This window comes from Centruroides vittatus, unplaced genomic scaffold (genome assembly GCF_030686945.1).
Source record: "Centruroides vittatus isolate TY-2023 unplaced genomic scaffold, ASM3068694v2 contig_424, whole genome shotgun sequence".
Lineage (NCBI taxonomy): Eukaryota > Metazoa > Arthropoda > Arachnida > Scorpiones > Buthidae > Centruroides > Centruroides vittatus.
In genome coordinates, this window is record NW_027122230.1 from 11,536 (window position 1) to 24,842 (window position 13,307).

A 13,307-nucleotide genomic window follows, 5' to 3' on the forward strand; every position below is an offset into this window, starting at 1 on the left:
AACAAGTTAGAACAAATTAGACTGAAATGGTTTGAACATTCCAAGAGAATGGAAGAAAATAGAATATCAAACTTGGTATTGGAGAAAATGGAATGACGAAGACCTAGAAATAAGTGGATGAACAAGATAGCTGAAGACCTAGAAAGAAGTGGATGAACAAGATAGCTGAAGACCTAGAGCAAAGAAAAATAGCTGACGATATAACAGTGGTATTTGCAGAGGAGTGTGAAAAAATAGAAAGAAATGGAGGTCTTTGGTCTATGGGCCAACCCAGGCTTCACTGGGTTAAGGGCAAAGAACAAAACGCATCATTACAAAATTTCTAACTTTAGTTAGTATTTCACTTTTATATATTCACCCTGTTCTTTAGGTATTAGTTCAGTTATTTTATACATAGGATAGTTATTAAAAAATTTAATCTTTGGAAGTAGTGTCTGTTCCCACACGCATTATCAGGCTTGGTGGAATGTGTGTCTTTGCAACTCAATTATATATACAATCATTATCTTTTAAATACTGACGCTGATGTCACTTTACATAGCATTAGGAGAGTGATTACTCTATAAATTTAAAAGGAATAAGGAAGGTACGAAGAAATAAGATTGAATGAAAATAATAGGAACATTAATAATTATCAGTAAATTAAATATAATTAAATATATATTACTTTTACTATTTGCAACAATCATCTCGCTGCCTTTTGTCTAGCAGGTGCTCTTCTATCAGGTGTTTATGATTACTTCATTTATTGGGAAATTAATTGTCAGTAACGATTAATTAGCAGAGGAGTCAAGTAGTACGATTAACAATTAGCAGACAATTAATCCGTACATCTCGATCATAATCAATGATTCAATTTTACGAGTTCAATTGTATTAATAATTTAATTAATAATAATAAATGTAAAAATCTAAATAAATGATCTAATAATAATTAAATGTAAAGACAATGGAAACAACAACTCAAAAGTAAAACATTTCTGATCAACACATACATATCCACGGAATTTTTTTTTTTTTTTACTTTTTTGTGTTCAGGGAGTCTGAAAACGTGGAAATTTGCAAAAAACCCTGAGGGTCAAATTTGACACGATTCCATTACTTTTCTTTCTTATGTACATAAGAGCCAGGAAAGTAAAATAAGATTTTGCTGATATTTCTGATTGAGGTCAACAAAAAAGCTCTGATGACGACGATACTTTGTAAAAAGAAAACGCTTTGGTATAACTGAAATTAATATTAATGCGTAATACAGTACTTTTGTAATTATTAGTTACTTATTGATTTATTGATTGGAAATAAATTATCGATTGCTTTCATGAACATATTTATCTTTGTTGCAAAAAGAACGGTAGATTTTTGTTAAATTTTGCAACTTATCCTATGTTTCGTGTAGCACGAATTCTCATAACACGGCACTTTTTCGGAACGTAACTACCGTGTTATACGAGAAATACTGTACCTGTATTTCTAACATTTACTCAATACTAAACTTCAATACATGAAAAAACAATTAAAATTTATCGCCATTTTTTTCTTTTTACTTACAGTAAATTTATTAGAAAATGATTATTTCTTTTAATGAATTTTTTAAATTTTTATTTTAAAACGATCCTAAATTTTAATAAACTTAAATTTTTATTACCCGCTAATTTGGACGCGTATACTGTTTAATCTTTCTCGCTTTCTATTCCTTTATTAATACGACTACTTTCCATTATAATCGTATTAAATGATGTATTTAAATACATTGAAGTGTTATATTTTGTCAGTGTTGATTTAAGATTGTGACGAGGAACCTTTCTTCGATACTTCGCCACGTCTTTAGCGTCCCGCTTTCATACTGCGTAGGCAAAGTTTCGAAATCTGTCAGATATATTTTGTTTATAAGAAGCAAATAGTTTGTAAACATTAGATTCGGACATCTGGAATCGTTGCCCATCTCTAGTTTAAACTATTTCTAGGTATTGTGCCTAACATCAATTAGGGGATGGACTCGCTGACTGCAAGACGGTTTCCACATCCAATTAACTCGAAAAACTTGTACTTAATTTGCATATCTTTTATAAATAAATAAGAATGTAAAATTATTTATATTTTATCAAATAGTATCTTTTACTTTTATGATAAATGATTACGAAATTCTGAAATAATAAAAGTAAAAGTTTCGTATAAAATTCAAGGATAAAAACGTTTCAAAGTAATTCACTACTTCTTTGTATAAATTGAAATTTGTTTCTTTAAATTATTCATAATCTAGAATCAAAGTCGTTTTAAACTCGAGTGACTCTATTCGTCTGTTAAATAAGTTAATTTTGGAATTTACACTTAAAAGCGTATTTAATTATAAATAAAATCTAATTTTAACTGCGTTAACTGACTATTTTTAATTGCATAAATTAACTGCTTCATAAATAAAACTTTATTTTTATTAATTTATGATTAAAAAACGCTCTAAAATACTGTATTTAATAATAATATTTTTATATTTAATAAGAAAGAATACAGTAAACTTCCGCAATTTAAAAAAAAAAAAAAAATGTAGATTTATAAATTCCCACTGTCGTCAGTCGTCTGTCCGCCTGTCATTTCTAAATCTGGAGAATAGAATTACATCGATGAAAGATGAGACCAGATATGGAAACCTTAGGGACTGGAGGCCCCGAGTAACTATATACAAACGTCCGATGATAAACGGAAGTCACGTTCTTTTAATTCAAACTTTTCCCCGAAGGTAGTTTTCCGTTAGCAATGGAACGACTCCATTGCTAACGGAAAACTATAATATACCGGGGGAAGAAACTACAGTACTAATTTGAGGTGGATATTTTAAATTAAATAGATTAAAAAATATGATGAAAAATTGCAGCCGGCATTGTGACCATGTCACAATAAATAATTGCTCGTTTGTTTTATGTAAATTGTATATTAGCGTTATCAACAATTGGTCGTATCTTACGGTATCAAAACATGTGTTTATTCGCCTTTAAAAGTGTGAAAATAATTTGTAACGTATTATTCTTAAGTTGAAATAACATATAATCAAAGATCAAAAATCATACATAAAGTAACAATGCTGAATACTATAAAAGAATTTATATTGTTAAAAGTTGTTAACCTACTACAGTTTATACAATTTAAAATTCCACGTGCAGAATTGTATATGCTGTATATTTAAGAATAAACACCATAACGACCAAAATTCAGTTAAACATCAGAACAACGGTAAATGACGAAACATTAAAAATGCCCGTTGTTTAGAGGTTAGTTTGTATAAAGCAGATACTAGCTCAGCCAATAATTAATCTAATACACAAAATGACACCTTTTACTTATAGCTGAGATAACTTTAATTAGAAAACTAACGTTTTCGGCTTACTCAATAAGCCATCTTCAGGATCTAACATTCGAAAAAAGGAACATTATCGTTCCATTAACAGAACACAAATGTTTGAAAAAATTCAAACCGTTAGCAACGGTCAAAAAAAAGAACATGGTAATATAAGTAAATAAATATACAAAAATAAATAAAAACAAAAAAGGAAGAACATGGTAATACAAATAAATAAATATACAAAAATAAATAAAAACAAAAAAGGAAGAACATGGTAATACAAATAAATAAATATACAAAAATAAATAAAAACAAAAAAGGAAGAACATGGTAATACAAATAAATAAATATACAAAAATAAATAAAAACAAAAAAAAAGAACATGGTAATACAAATAAATAAATATACAAAAATAAATAAAAACAAAAAAAGAAGAACATGGTAATACAAATAAATAAATATACAAAAATAAATAAAAACAAAAAAGAAAAACATGGTAATACAAATAAATAAATATACAAAAATAAATAAAAACAAAAAAGGAAAACATGGTAATACAAATAAATAAATATACAAAAATAAATAAAAACAAAAAAGGAAGAACATGGTAATACAAATAAATAAATATACAAAAATAAATAAAAACAAAAAAAGAAGAACATGGTAATACAAATAAATAAATATACAAAAATAAATAAAAACAAAAAAGAAAAACATGGTAATACAAATAAATAAATATACAAAAATAAATAAAAACAAAAAAGGAAGAACATGGTAATACAAATAAATAAATATACAAAAATAAATAAAAACAAAAAAGGAAGAACATGGTAATACAAATAAATAAATATACAAAAATAAATAAAAACAAAAAAGGAAGAACATGGTAATACAAATAAATAAATATACAAAAATAAATAAAAACAAAAAAGGAAGAACATGGTAATACAAATAAATAAATATACAAAAATAAATAAAAACAAAAAAGGAAGAACATGGTAATACAAATAAATAAATATACAAAAATAAATAAAAACAAAAAAGGAAGAACATGGTAATACAAATAAATAAATATACAAAAATAAATAAAAACAAAAAAGAAAGAACATGGTAATACAAATAAATAAATATACAAAAATAAATAAAAACAAAAAAGGAAGAACATGGTAATACAAATAAATAAATATACAAAAATAAATAAAAACAAAAAAGGAAGAACATGGTAATACAAATAAATAAATATACAAAAATAAATAAAAACAAAAAAGGAAGAACATGGTAATACAAATAAATAAATATACAAAAATAAATAAAAACAAAAAAGGAAAAACATGGTAATACAAATAAATAAATATACAAAAATAAATAAAAACAAAAAAGGAAGAACATGGTAATACAAATAAATAAATATACAAAAATAAATAAAAACAAAAAAGGAAAAACATGGTAATACAAATAAATAAATATACAAAAATAAATAAAAACAAAAAAGGAAAAACATGGTAATACAAATAAATAAATATACAAAAATAAATAAAAACAAAAAAGGAAGAACATGGTAATACAAATAAATAAATATACAAAAATAAATAAAAACAAAAAAGGAAGAACATGGTAATACAAATAAATAAATATACAAAAATAAATAAAAACAAAAAAGGAAGAACATGGTAATACAAATAAATAAATATACAAAAATAAATAAAAACAAAAAAGGAAGAACATGGTAATACAAATAAATAAATATACAAAAATAAATAAAAACAAAAAAGGAAGAACATGGTAATACAAATAAATAAATATACAAAAATAAATAAAAACAAAAAAGAAAGAACATGGTAATACAAATAAATAAATATACAAAAATAAATAAAAACAAAAAAGGAAGAACATGGTAATACAAATAAATAAATATACAAAAATAAATAAAAACAAAAAAGGAAAAACATGGTAATACAAATAAATAAATATACAAAAATAAATAAAAACAAAAAAGGAAAAACATGGTAATACAAATAAATAAATATACAAAAATAAATAAAAACAAAAAAGAAGAACATGGTAATACAAATAAATAAATATACAAAAATAAATAAAAACAAAAAAGGAAGAACATGGTAATACAAATAAATAAATATACAAAAATAAATAAAAACAAAAAAGAAGAACATGGTAATACAAATAAATAAATATACAAAAATAAATAAAAACAAAAAAGGAAGAACATGGTAATACAAATAAATAAATATACAAAAATAAATAAAAACAAAAAAGGAAGAACATGGTAATACAAATAAATAAATATACAAAAATAAATAAAAACAAAAAAGGAAGAACATGGTAATACAAATAAATAAATATACAAAAATAAATAAAAACAAAAAAGGAAAACATGTAATACAAATAAATAAATATACAAAAATAAATAAAAACAAAAAGAAGAACATGGTAATACAATAAATAAATATACAAAAATAAATAAAAACAAAAAAGGAAGAACATGGTAATACAAATAAATAAATATACAAAAATAAATAAAACAAAAAAGGTAAGAACATGGTAATACAATAAATAAATATACAAAAATAAATAAAAACAAAAGAGTAAGCCAAAGTAATATAAATAAAAAATATACAATCAAATTGTTATAGTGGGAAACGATTCCACTGGTGATGCTTTTTTTAAAAAGAGTGGCAGATTATCGAGGAATGATGCCAAAACAAGCTAAGACAAGCCTACGAGTTCGTCATACATCTCTTAACTACGAATTTCCAAGCTGTTGATAGGCTGTCAGCGTCCCTCGCATTTATGCATGCCTCTCCCAACTTGCTTTTATAAATTTCAATTTTTTCTGCGGTGCCTGCTAACGTTGGGGAGCTCAAGGGTTTTACAATATCCGCTTCCTCCCATTTAATTACTGAGCCTTGGGTCTGCGCGTATTGCGAAAGTACTGTTGCGTTGGAGCCTTTCCTGACATCATACTTGTGTTCCTTAAGTCTTTTCCCTAAAGTTCTTGTTGTGACTCCAATGTAGTCTTTTTCGATACCCAGCTCCGCGTTCTCGTACGGGATTTTGTATACTCCTGCTTTTTCTTCCTTTTTGATACGATCCTTATCATTTCTTAAGATTGTGTATAGGTTCGGAGCTCTTTTTAGAACCATTCTGGTCTCCTTGCGATTTGCAATTTCTTTCATGATACCTTTTGAACTCTTGTTGTAAGTAAACTTTGTGATTTTATTGGGAACGTATTTTGAATCTCTTGTTGTGCCCATCTCATACTTTTTAATTAATCAGGATTAGTTGATAAGGATCGTATCAAAAAGGAAGAAAAAGCAGGAGTATACAAAATCCCGTACGAGAACGCGGAGCTGGGTATCGAAAAAGACTACATTGGAGTCACAACAAGAACTTTAGGGAAAAGACTTAAGGAACACAAGTATGATGTCAGGAAAGGCTCCAACGCAACAGTACTTTCGCAATACGCGCAGACCCAAGGCTCAGTAATTAAATGGGAGGAAGCGGATATTGTAAAACCCTTGAGCTCTCCAACGTTAGCAGGCACCGCAGAAAAAATTGAAATTTATAAAAGCAAGTTGGGAGAGGCATGCATAAATGCGAGGGACGCTGACAGCCTATCAACAGCTTGGAAATTCGTAGTTAAGAGATGTATGACGAACTCGTAGGCTTGTCTTAGCTTGTTTTGGCATCATTCCTCGATAATCTGCCACTCTTTTTAAAAAAGCATCACCAGTGGAATCGTTTCCCACTATAACGATTTGATTGTATATTTTTTATTTATATTACTTTGGCTTACTCTTTTGTTTTTATTTATTTTTGTATATTTATTTATTCGTATTACCATGTTCTTCTTTTTTTGTCCGTTGCTAACGGTTTGAATTTTTTCAAACATTTGTGTTCTGTTAATGGAACGATAATGTTCCTTTTTTCGAATGTTAGATCCTGAAGATGGCTTATTGAGTAAGCCGAAAACGTTAGTTTTCTAATTAAAGTTATCTCAGCTATAAGTAAAAGGTGTCATTTTGTGTATTAGGTTAGTTTGTATGCATTTCCTAATAAGTTCGTAATGAAAGGCCGTTATTTACAGGTGATCGTTAGTGGAATTTCGACTGTAATTTAGTACTTTTAATTTTGAAGTTACTTCGTTAAATATTTAATAATTATTTCCAAAGTTACACAAAACTAATAGAAATATTTGTTTATAATTATCCCGCAACATAATTTTAAATGAGTTTTATACCAAAAATTTTCGACATTTATAAGAAATAAAATAAAAATTGTTTTGCGAAAAGAAACAATAAAATTCAAATCGTAACCATTTAAAATAATTATTTAAACGAATATAAATTTATATTTAATATATTTTTCATTCAATTCAACGAAAATAAATTTGAAGATAATTGCTGCGTATTAGTTATTCAAGGATTTTTCCTTGTTCTAGAGTTATAACTTATTGTAAATGACATGTTACGTACACAAATAAAAGAAGAATTTCTGTAACCATAATAACTGTAATTTGACTGAAGAAAAGTAATATTTATATGCAAACTTTTATTATAAAAATAGCTGTAATTTTATATCTCGCTTTAACAATGCATCATCACTCGCTATTTCTCTATTTTCCTACCGATTAATATCTTAGTATATGTAAGTTAAGATCGTATAATAATTACTTATAACAAATTAAGTGTTGCATTTTTAAAATCATACTTAAATTACTCACTCGATTCTCTATATTTTTCGTACATTAACAAACTGTTTCGTTCTTTAATTAATTAATAGTAAATAAAATCTTGTAGTGCTATGTACTGTAACGAAATGGTCGAGGAAAGAAATGCATTCACGAAACTATATATAAATTGCAAAATTCAAAGATAGTTTCCTAGAAGATAAGAGGATAGGGAGATTTATCAGTAATGGTTGCAGAAAGGATAAGCAATATTACGAGAATTAAGAGATTGCACATACAAACGGTAAATTTTTTTTTAGTTTATGCGAAGGTCATAGACCTGTATTCGCTCTAAGAGCACCTAGAGCGAATACAGAGGCCTAGGAAACGTTGTCTTTTGTGTATTCACTACTCCAGTAACGGGCTCATATATCTAACGAGTAAAACGACTCCCTTCTGAGGGCTCATATAATTTACATGTTTATATTATATGTACTGTACTTGGCCTATTCTGCACCAAGTCCGATCCCATTCGAGATTCGAAAAGCGTTCCCCTTCTATTCCCCATCTCTTCGGCCTTTAACCTCCAAAATCTAATAGCATCAATTGCCCAGGTGTAGAAATACTCAGAAAAATTCGTAGGAAAAAAGTCATTTAAATGAATTTTGCATTGGAATTTAAAATTATGTTAGCGTGAAAAGTAAAATACTTTGGCGCCATTCATTTCTACAATTATGTAAACAGGAAATATATATTTATCTACAAATACGGACAAATTATTTATTACTTCGTTATTGTTAGCATAAATGTCAATGTCACGTGATTTGTAATAAAATTATCATATTGTCCCGGTAAAAGTATCAACATTAACATACTTTCAATGCCGATAAATTGAATTTATTATATAAAAGAATTCCATTGAATGCATTTTAAACTTATTTTTGTTCAATTAACTTGTTGCTAATACTCTTTATTTAATAATATTATTAAATATACTTAATAATATTTGTTTACGTCGGCAAATATTATTCTTTTGTACTAAAATTCGACGAATTTTAAAATTAGTATCGGTGAATATTTTGTGGATCTTTCTCGTTGATTGTATTTTGCCCGATTCCTACTTCGTTAATCTGCTATCGTCGACACCCCGCGGTGTTAAATGTTTCTATATTAATTCCTTTTATGTAACACGTCATTATATACGAATTAAAATAAAAATTCAAAATAACAAAGAGGCTTTAAGCGGGAAAAAGTATATCAGATTTATACAAAGTACTGTACATCGACTACGAACGGTAAAATAATTTCAGATAAATATTCGAAATTTTAAAGTATTAAAAGGTAAAGCGTTTTTATTTGTTTACTTTATATTTTTAAGTGTATTAAAATTTAAATATTTATCAATTGCAAAAGATGGATGAAAAATTACACATTACATAATATATAAATAGTATTTCTACGTTTACTCTAATTTGACAATGTTTTTAGAATAAGTAACGGACCGAGTTAATATTTGGTAACTAATTTTCCAGAGTAAAGCTATAATTTATTTAAGATAATTTTTAAGTTTTAAACGTAAATTTTAATTACAAAAAGTTTCTGGAATAAATTCGATGTTTCGTTAATAAAAACTTCCGAGTCGTTGACAAACAAAGGGAGAAATAGAGAATTATTTATTTAAATTCAACAAAACAAAAATGAAATACAGTATTTAACCCGGATTTCATATTTCCTACATCTATAAGCCCAAGCGAAGCGTTGTATCTGGTAACTGTTTATCGAGTAACCGGTATCATTTTAATACCATCGTTTGCAATTCATTTTTAAATTTCGAGGTTGTCGCATCGTCGCTACCTAAATCATTTATTACTTCAGTCATTCGAAGAAAATTTGTTCTAACCTTTTAATACGATCGGTTTAATTTTAAGAGGCTTGGCATTTAAAGAAGTGACTGGCTGGACAACTACCCAACGTCCACGGCGGTTGGCGGGTGCAGTTTCCAGGGTTTTGTTCACCTTTTCCACGTGTATGTCGAAAAGGGTGGAATGAGATCTCACGATACGTCCGGGCAAGGTGTCTGGCTGGAAGACTTTTCTGGGAAACTGGCCTCTGTTTAGTGCCGTAGCTGTATCGTGACTTACAGTACCAGCCGAATGTCGTCTCCTCTATTCGAGCGTTGGTTAATATACAATAATAAGTATTAAATTGAAATTTTAAAGTTATAACACCGTCTTTATTAACAATATGACCCATAACTAAATTTGTTAATTTTATTACGTTTATTGTAAAATTATTGTCATTTTATATATGGTATTAAGTAATTATTTCGTAGGGATGAATGCAAAAATATTTATTAAAATGCTTAGAAAACTTGAAAATTTTTATTTTATTTCTTGTCCTTATTGCCTTTTGCTTACTTTTCTGGATCGAATTTAATTTTTTCGTGGCAAATTCTAGATTCGAAGCACGAAATTTTAGTATAAAATGACAAATACCGCGTATTAAATCATTCCGTGTGACTTTAATTATAACGTTACTCTTATAATTTGAGAAGATTCAAAATGTTTATTTTAATGATTTTTTGTGTTGTTTATAGAATATGAAAGTATTTGTCTCGTTTGCCGTCGTGTTATGTCTGCTTCATTGTTTTATCGAACCGGGTCTCGGATTTATGCAGTTATTTTGCCTCTTCTGTCCCGTTTCGTCGGAACCCATCGCCGTACCTCTGTATTGTTGTTTATATTGCGTAATATGCGATTTCAAGTAAGTGATAATACCCGCTCCGACTTCGATTTAGCGCCACCGTTTGTTTACCTACGAAATCGGGACTAAATCGAGTGTGGCGTTAAATTAAACAATTCGGAACGATAATAATAACGTATAATAATGGAGTTTAAACACAAATTTAAATTTAACGTCGTAATTTAAATGTGGCTTGCCGGGCAAAGTCCTACGTTCGATAAGTTACGACTATTGAAGAAGCCGTTTTTTAATATTTGTGATGAAAAGTCGTTGGCGCTGTACCAGGGTATCATTATTTGAGAGTGCGCTATATCGAGGTTATACTGTATCTAATATATATTTGCCAACTTAAATATTTTTTTAATAACTAATTTCGTATTTTATCTTTTATTTAGCCAAACAAATTTAGTAACAGTAGTCGCAGGGTGACATATATGTGGATGGTGTGGATCGTCTACTTTAATTGTTTTAATCAATTTTAGAATTATGAAAGAGATGAAATACGTATTTTGAAGTATTATTTAGGCTATTTAAAATACGGGAATACCCCGGTTGTTGGGGTTGAATTTCGGTGATTAATCGTATTCCTCCGATCAAATTCGCCATAATCGGAGAATATATTTAATAAGAAGAAATGACTGTTTGTTCGAAAATAAATTTTTCTTATTGAAATTAATTAGAACCGACTTAATAACGGGTGATAAAAATCCTTAAAAATCTACAAGAAGCTAAAATAAAAACACGCCGTTAGATCTGTATTTTTATTATATTATTTAAAACTTCGTTTTAAAATATTTCCATCAAAATTATGTTCTTAATGCTTGTATTGTATGCTTTTTTAAAGGAATTGTTATATTGTTTGTGCGGGAGGTATTTCTTGTATACGGAATTAGCTTCGTACTGATTAATAAAAAATAAAATTAAAACAAAAAACAATATTGTTTTATTCAATCGTTTAATAAAAATTCTTATAATCACAGTTAATATAGTTACTTAATCTATCTTCACACCATGCGAAGTAATTAGAGTAATTGGATATGCGTATAAACCGATCAGTCAAGAATCTATCAATAGTTGTAGGATGATTTCAGTTACGACTACATTAATTTGTGGCGAGGAGCACCATAAATTAATAAATTACGATGAATTAATGTTATAGGGCCTACACTTTAAAAATGGCAGACGGTATATTTACAATATATATACAATACAGAAGATACAACATTTCCGCCCTCTCCAACACCAGGAACAATCTTTCGTAGTAGAGACGACCTTTTAACTGTTTTACATATTGTAGATGAGTCGTAGTCTACAACAAAAGATCGTCTCTGCTAGGGAAGACTGATAGTTTCTGGTATTGGAAAGGACGGAAATGAAAACATTTTTGTATCTTCTGTACAGTATTTTATTTATAATACTATACAAATTTCGAGTAATTAGAGCGCGAGCTGACGGTGCTTCGTTCGTCTTAGTTACGTAAAAAATCTTTTATTCGAGTTCCATTTTAGACAGGTTTCACCGTAATTGTATCAATAGGTAAAATATTGGTTTAATCGACGACTAAAATACGCGGCGTAATGTCTAAACGACAGTTCGCCGTAAAAATATTATTACGCTTATTATGCTTCGTTGTTTTTAACAATTCAGTGTTACCAAAACAAAAATATAGGCATATAAATTTTATTATTTCAAATAATTAAAATAACTTAATTATTTATAAAGTCGAGCGCTATTTTCAACCAATATAAAAAAGCTGGTTTTGTATAATACAATTTCGAGATAATTGCCGACGTTGGTTGCCGGAGTAGCCGATATAAACCTGCATCCTTATCAATGCATTTTCTCAATTCTTAGGCCGCGTCGGCACAGAATATATTTTATCGACGATCAACGGCCAGAAAATTTATCAGTTCCGTAAAGCATTAATTTATATATATATATATATATATATATATTATATATATATTTCTATTAATAATTTGAGTGGAGTCTCGTTTAACGAATTAGACCTACTTTTTAAATTTGGATATCGGACTTTACACTTAACTGGGAATTACGGCGAGAAAATCGCCGCAGATATAGGGCTAAGTCGCTTAATGCTGTCGGATTTCTCGTCTTCCTTCTCCGCAATTTGCATTTTTTTTTTTTTTTTTTTTTTTTTAGCGCATTACCTGGTTCTTCGTAATAAAAGTCCCGTCTGTAAAAACAACTAATTGCCTTTATTTGCTTTGTCTAACCACCGGTTATCCTCCGGTCGAATAAACTGAAGATCACGCCGGTTTCGTCGGACAAAACACGTCCGTAGTCGTAATTCCTCTTTTCCCCTTAGGTCAAACCGTCTGTTTCGCCCGCCTCTTCCCTTCACCTGCTCAAAAACATGCCGGGAGTGCTACTATAATACAATTTCTACTAGACTACGATTAACTACTACCACGGAATTATTCTTTCTTATTAATGTTTCCGTTGGACCACTTTTTTCCTTCCGGTTTATTTAAATGTGTAAAACTTTCCGAAACCTTCTCACCGGGCTTAGGGAGCATCGGTA

General features: G+C 28.3%; 1 long non-coding RNA gene across 1 annotated transcript; it reads left to right on the forward strand.

Moving 5' to 3' along the window:
- Positions 1-9,025: 9,025 nt before the first annotated feature.
- On the forward strand, positions 9,026-11,686 carry LOC136976771 (uncharacterized). Its single transcript, XR_010880980.1, has 3 exons — positions 9,026-9,361; positions 10,617-10,783; positions 11,158-11,686. It is a non-coding gene; the product is annotated as an uncharacterized lncRNA (long non-coding RNA).
- Positions 11,687-13,307: the final 1,621 nt, after the last annotated feature.